Genomic DNA, 7,152 nt, shown 5'->3' with positions numbered 1-7,152 from the left:
TCTGCTTATTTTCTAAAATCTTTCTGATGAGCTCTGCAGTCAACAGAATGGGTCTATTTGCAGGATGCTGTGACCTATTGAAGCTTTTTAAAATAACTTCCTGGAAACTAATTTTTCTAGTTACAGCATTGTATTGCCATAATTTAAAAACACAACTGAAAATCTCAAATATTAGGCTGTAAGATTCTCATCCTGTGACTATAATGATCTTTTTCTTTCATGAAAGACTCTAAGAAGTGCTTTAAATGAGGATTTTTATTTAAGCTTAAAAATAAAATGGGAAGCACTAATATTTATCCATAATGTGTGTACACTAATTTAAAAATACCACTCTTCAGTATTGTTATGAGTGCATGGCTAGTTTTTTCTTGATGACAGGTTCAGTATCGTTTGTGAGCTTTTTGGAAGAGGAGGTGAATTGGCAACATATTGCACTAAGATCTCAGTATAAATCCTTTCCTGAGCAGTGCAGTTGGCCGAAGTGTCTTGCATTCTGTCCTCAGCACCAGAGTAGAGTACGTACAAAATGCTGATAGTAGTACAAGTGCTTATTAGAGTTGCTAGCCTTTTGTATTTATTTACACAGATGTAATTAAGCAGTGTACAGCACAGAGGAGAATTAAGCCCTGTGACCTTAACAGCAAAACTGTTTATGCTGATGTAATTATTTTTAATTGATGAAAGACCAATAGAAACTATATGAGGAAAAATGGAAGTTCGTGTTTGCTTTGAATAGTCTTTAGCAAACTGTTATAAGTATAAAGGATTCAACAGAAAATGTATGATTTATCAAATTCATATTCTATTAGCATACCATTAGGAAGCAGAAGCCTTAAAAGAACATAATTACAGCATTTTTAAGGAAAATACAGGGAAGTTGTATCTGTTATTGTATTCATGGAAACCAGGTTTCATAGTAGTAAGGCTTGCAGCAGCATGACACTAAAATTGCTCAGGTTACCTCCCCTGATACTGAGATAACTGCATCAGGAATTTTGAGTAGATCTGCTGATGGTTGATGCTTCTGTGCCTCAGAACTTCATCAGCTAGTAATCAGCTGTGGCTTTCATTGAGTTCTGAGCCTTGTTCCTTCCGTTGCTTGCTTTGGATGCAATGGCTCTGTCAAGAATTCCTATTTGACACCAGTTCCATTTGAAGAAATTGCTTGTAGGGGCCTTCTCTGTTGTCACTAAATGTGTCAATGAAGCACAATGTTGTTCTTTCCCTTTTCCAAGTTTTTTTTTCCACCAGTGAAACCTGGGCAAAGATTCTGAGATAAAATATGAATGCTGATGCATCTCTCTCATAACTGTATGATTCTGTTAGAATGCTGTACGCACTGTTGAATATTGCCAACATATGACAAGTATCAGTAGAGGCTTAGCTGGATTTCAGCTAGAAAGCACACATTAGCCACAGGTCATGGAATAAGCATAGATACAGGGAAAACTTTCAGAAGGAAAACATGAAAATTAACATAGACAAGCACACTGGATTTTGATAGGGTACTCCTTAACCCTTTCAGTGCCACCTTATAATATCAGTTTCTCACAACAGCACTTGGCTATTTCAAGTCCTTCAGGTGATCTTAACAGTACAACTTGTACACAACAGTACCCCTGTTTGTTAGGGTTCTGCAGTAATGGGCATTTCCATACATGTTCTGTTAGATACAGAGAATGTGCAGCAAGAAAAGAGAATATGAAGCGCTATTGGAACTCATTAACCCTTACAGAATACATATGCATGGCACATTTCAAGTGTTAAATTCTCATTGGTATCTATTCCCCTGGGCAGAATGTTAAACTAACAAGGCTGTAAAAATTGCTCGGTTATACTCAACAGATCTGCTCGTGTGTCATTTGTAGTTGGTATCTGGAGATGCAGAGGTGCTAAGATTTGCTGATGGTCACAAGGGCACTTGTATCAAAAGTTGAAACTGAATCTGAACCATCCTGTGCCTAAGCTAGTTTTCTGAGTGCTTTCTTCTGCTTGTGGTTACTACTGGTTCTTACATTAGTGCTACCTTGTTTGACTGTGGCAAATAAAAGGCTAGGTAACCAGTTAGGAAAGAAATTTCAACTTGGTCCAATTTGCAGATTATCACAGCATTGCTCAAGAGTAAGGGAGCAGCAGAGAAAATATCTATTAAGTACAAAAACAGCGTTAAAATCTACTCTATTTTAGAGGACAGTTAGAAAAAAGTGAATTCATTTTTACTTTTAAAATCTTCCGCATTTCTCTGAGGATATGTGTGATTTATTCCTCTTTACAAAGTGGTGGTCTTATTTGTGGAACTTGTTCCGTTCAAGGTTTATCAAAAATACAGATACAAACGTACAGCCTGGAAGCAGATACCTGTTCTTTTTAGATTTATTTTTATTATTAGTGTGGTTTTTGGTCTGTTAGAAAGACAACTTAGAGATCTGAACTGCAGAAGGTTCATAGTGTGAGCAGATACAGAGTATATCATGAATCATGGAGAAAGCCAGGAGTAGAAGGGGGAAATCTCAAGGAGAGTTCTAAAAACTGCTTGATGTTAGACAGATATATCGTGCTTTAGGTTAAGCCTTAGGGAGCTGGAATTTTAAGTCAGTATCCAGAGTTCCGTTTTCCTTTTATTGTGACTCTTGGGTGTGGCTATAACATTTTTCTGCGTAATAAAAAGTGAGGTTACGGATGGATAAAAATATAATTGGTGGGCTAAAGGTATACCTTGATGCAGCCTCTTAGGAAGATAAGGGCTGAACTGAGATCGTAGAAAGGTTGGAGTTGGAAGGGACCCTTAAGATCATCTAGTTCCAACTCCCCTGCTATAGGCAGGGACACCTCTCACTAGACCAGGTTGCTCAAAGCCCCATCCAGCCTGGCCTTGAATGCTTCCAAGGAGGGGGAATTCACAACCTCTTTGGGCAACTTGTTCCAGTGTCTCACTACCCTCACAGTAAAGAATTTCTTTCTAATATCTATTTTAAATCTACCCTCTTCCAGTTTAAAGCCATTTCCCCTTGTCCTGTCACTACATGCCCCTATAAAAAGTTTCTCCCCAGCTTTCCTGCAGGCCCCTTCAGGTTCTGGAAGGCTGCTAGAAGGTCCCCCCCCAGAGCCTTCTCTTCTCCAGGCTGAAGAGCCCCAACTCTCAGCCTGTCCCCATAGGGGAGGTGCTCCACCCCTCTGATCATCTTTGTGGCCCTCCTCTGGACTCGGTCCAAGACTCCAAGTCCTTCTTATGTTGGGGGCCCCAGAACTGGTTGTGGTGCTCTACGTGGAGTCTCACAAGAGCTGAGCGGAGGGGCAGAATCACCTCCCTCAACCTCCTGGACACGCTTCTCTTGATGCAAAACAGGATGCAGTTGGCCTTCTGGGCTGCAAGTGCACATTGTCTGCTCATGTTGAGTCATTCATCCACTGACACTCCAAAATCCTTCTCCTCAGGGCTGCTCTCAAGGCATTCTCTGCCCAGCCTGTATCTGGTTGCCCTGTCCCAGCTGCAGGACCTTGCACTTGTCTTTGTTGAACTTGATGAAATTGGCATGAGCCCACCTCTTAAGCCTGTCCAGGTCCCTCTGGATGGCATCCTTTTCCTCTAGCATGTCAGCTGAACCATTCAGCTTGGTGTCATCTGCAAACTTGTTGAGGGTGCACTCGAACCTACTGTCCATGTCTCCTACACAAATGTTAATTAACACCAGTCCCTGAGAAATGCCACTTGTCACCGGTCTCCTCTTCAACATCCATTCATCAAATTCATTTTTCTCCAATTTGGTGACCAGGATGTCATGCAGGACAGTGTCAAATGATTTGCACAAGTCCATGTAGATGATGCCAGATGCCGAAGAATAAACATCTGCTAGGCTACTGCAGCTCTTACTATATGTTTTATTAAACTCATTGTTATTAATTCAACAGAAGGTAGAAATACAGAAGTGTGTACAGCTACCTGTATTGTAGGGCCCATCTATTTCTTCTCTGAGAAGCATTTTTTTCTTCTGATTGACCACAGATACTATTATCTCTTTCTCTTAAACAGTGAAAGCCAGAGAGCCGCAACTGATGGCAGATGAATTGCATTTCCCTTTTATGACAACTTTCACAAATTACCTGTTCCCCAAAGAATCTCTCTGGATTTTTAGAAATTTCTTATAGACAGTTATTCTGTTTGGAATTAACAAGCAGTTCTGTGTAGCAGCTGCTTTACGCACTAGTGTAACAAATTCAGAATCAAAATTGATTCCAAGCTATCATTTATCTAGGCTTTTTTCATCATTGTCACCTTCAATTAATAAATTTATTACAGTATTCCTAATAATTTTCCTTCGTTATTGGGAAGTGCAATGGAAGTGCTGAAGTTTGAAAGAAAATACCCTTTTTTACATATTGTCTGCACATCTCTCAGGAATATTATTAAAAAGTTACAATAGAAAGAGTAAATATAAAGAAATAAGAATGAAATCCAGTGACCCTTAAAGAACTAAAGATAGAAATGCAGTAATAAAGACACTAGAGACTGGACTCCTATGTGTTCTGGTTTTCCTATACAGTTGTAGGCAAACCTCTTCATCTGTATTTCCACCAACCTTCAGAAAACAGAGGTACTAATTACTGCTTTGTTTTTGTTGTTTACTTAACCAGGCTTACCAGATGCATTGGGGAAGAAAAACACCTATTTTTTTCTGTCGTCCCCTGGCTTGTTATTCCTACACTAGCTTTTCTTTGCTTTCCTATTGCAGAAGACAAATATAGGTCTTGCAGATCTACCAGCTGCAGAAAAAGAAGTTTGTCTCCCTCTTTCCAGGAGGCCAGTTTGACAACAATTTTAATCACTTTACAACCCACAGTATGCTATTAGTTGGGGAATGGAACATAGATCTGAATTAAATAAAATGCCACTCATAGTCAGAAGTCCTCTGGAGCTGTTACCATTATAATAAGTTATTTTTATTACTGCTTGAAGGTATTGATTTATGTGCGCACAATAAATCCAAAGAATAGGCACATTTGTAACACAGAAGATGGAAGTATGAGGAAAAAGAGAAATGTATATTCCTTCATGTTCTTTTTTTTTTTTTTTTTTTTTTGAATAGTCAAGGAATAAAAGAAAATACATACTGTAGAAGTGAAGTGATATATGTAGTAACTACCAGTAACAAATAGCTTCATATAAAAACTCCTGGAAAACACTGGTATTTATGTTCTTAACTGCTGAATCATGTTTAAAGACAAACCAAGTATCGTTTGTCTTTTATGTAGTTTAAGAGGAATCTTCTGAATCGCTTCAGTTCGGTTCATAGAATCATAGGAATCGCTCAGGTTGGAAAGGACCTTCAAGATCATCAAGACCAACCGCAACCTAACCATACTGCTCTAACAACCCACCACTAAATCATGTCCCCGAGCACCACATCCAAATGGTTTTTAAACACATTCAGGGAAGGTGACTCAACCACCTCCCTGGGGAGCCTGTTCCAGTGCCTAACAACCCTTTCTGCAAAGAAGGTTTTCCTGATATCCAACGTAAACCTCCCCTGGTGCAACTTGAGGCCATTTCCCCTTGTCCTGTTACCAGTGAGAAGAGACCAACCCCGCTCTCACTGCAATCACCTTTCAGGTATTTGAAGAGAGCAATGAGGTCTCCCCTCAGCCTCCTCTTCCCCAGACTAAACTGCCCCAGTTCCTTTAGTCTCTCCTCGTAGGGCATATTCTCCAAGCCCTTCACCAGCCTTGTTGCCCTTCTTTGGACCAGCTCCAGCACCTCCATGTCCTTTCTGTACTGAGGCGCCCAAAACTGAACACAGTACTTGAGGTGAGGCCTCACCAATGGTGAGTACAGGGGCAGGATGACTTCCCTAGTCCTGCTCACCACACCATTCCTGATCCAAGCCAGGATGCCATTGGCCTTCTTGGCCACCTGGGCACAGTGCTGGCTCATATTCAGCTGACAGTCCATCAGCACACCAAGGTCCGTTTCCGTCAGGCAGCTTTCCAGCCACTCCTTCCCAAGCCTGTAGGGTTGCCTGGGGTTGTTATGACCAAAGTGCAGGACCCAACACTTGGCCCTGTTGAAACTCACGTGGTTTACCTTGGCTAATCGATGCAGGGGTTCTATCCTTACACCTTAGTGCTTTGACAACATAGAATTTAGTCCCAGCTGCACATCAAGGTGAACTCTGATTTTCACTCATCAGTGTTAGCTCTGTTCTTCTAGCAGTATTCTGAATGGCTATGCTTTTACATGGAAATTATCAAGACCATATTGTCAACGGTTTACGGGTGTTAGGCCCGATTTCCGTGACAAAGGGGACGGGGGACCCAAGGGCCCACGTCCCGGGAAAAAGGGAAAGGGGAAAAGGGTAGGGAGATGGCCCTGAGAGCAAAGAACAGCGGCAACAATCTGAGGAGAAACAAACTAATTTACTAAATAAGATATCGGAATGCAAAACAACACACTATAATACAATATAATTACAATTTAAGCTGATAAATCCAATACAGAGAGAGAGAATGTCCCAAAATCAAGGTAGGCCTTACTCTACTACCGACGATAAGACGGCTGGAGAGCGAGGTGCTGCCAAGACGAGAGACGGCGGAAAAAGGGACGAGGTCTCGTGATCTGCAAGTTTTTATACTGCGAGCTTTTATCTTTTCCCTCCGGCTGGAAATGGTAACAGAGGAGCAAAGTACCGTGGGGACTGTAGTAGTCCTTCTCTTCTGAGGACTAGGTATGTCCACTACATGATGTTATGATGTGGAATACCAATAACCGAAAATCACAAAACCATGACACCATATATTAATTACTGACCAGATACCAACAAATGCTCAGCATGCAGATTGCTTTTTAACTATATGCAGCAAGTCCTCTATTAGAGATGCGTTGGCACTACTACTTCCACTTTACAAGTCAGAAAGATGAAATGTGGAATGTGCAAGTTATTAAAGCATTTGTTAGCAGGACTCAGCTGTTCTTTATGGGTAGTTGTTAGTAGGGGACACTACTTGATTTCTACCAGCTTTTCTGGCGATAATTATAGTGTAAAAGGCTGACCTGGCACAAGGAGTAGATAATTTATCACTTCAAGGTGGAAATATAGATTTTTCTTTGCCATTGTTTTCCAGCAGTTCTCACTTTCGTACAAACATACGACTTACCTC

The sequence above is a fragment of the Numida meleagris genome, chromosome 4 (genome assembly GCF_002078875.1).
Source record: "Numida meleagris isolate 19003 breed g44 Domestic line chromosome 4, NumMel1.0, whole genome shotgun sequence".
Classification (NCBI taxonomy): Eukaryota; Metazoa; Chordata; class Aves; order Galliformes; family Numididae; genus Numida; species Numida meleagris.
This window is presented reverse-complemented; position numbering follows the sequence as displayed.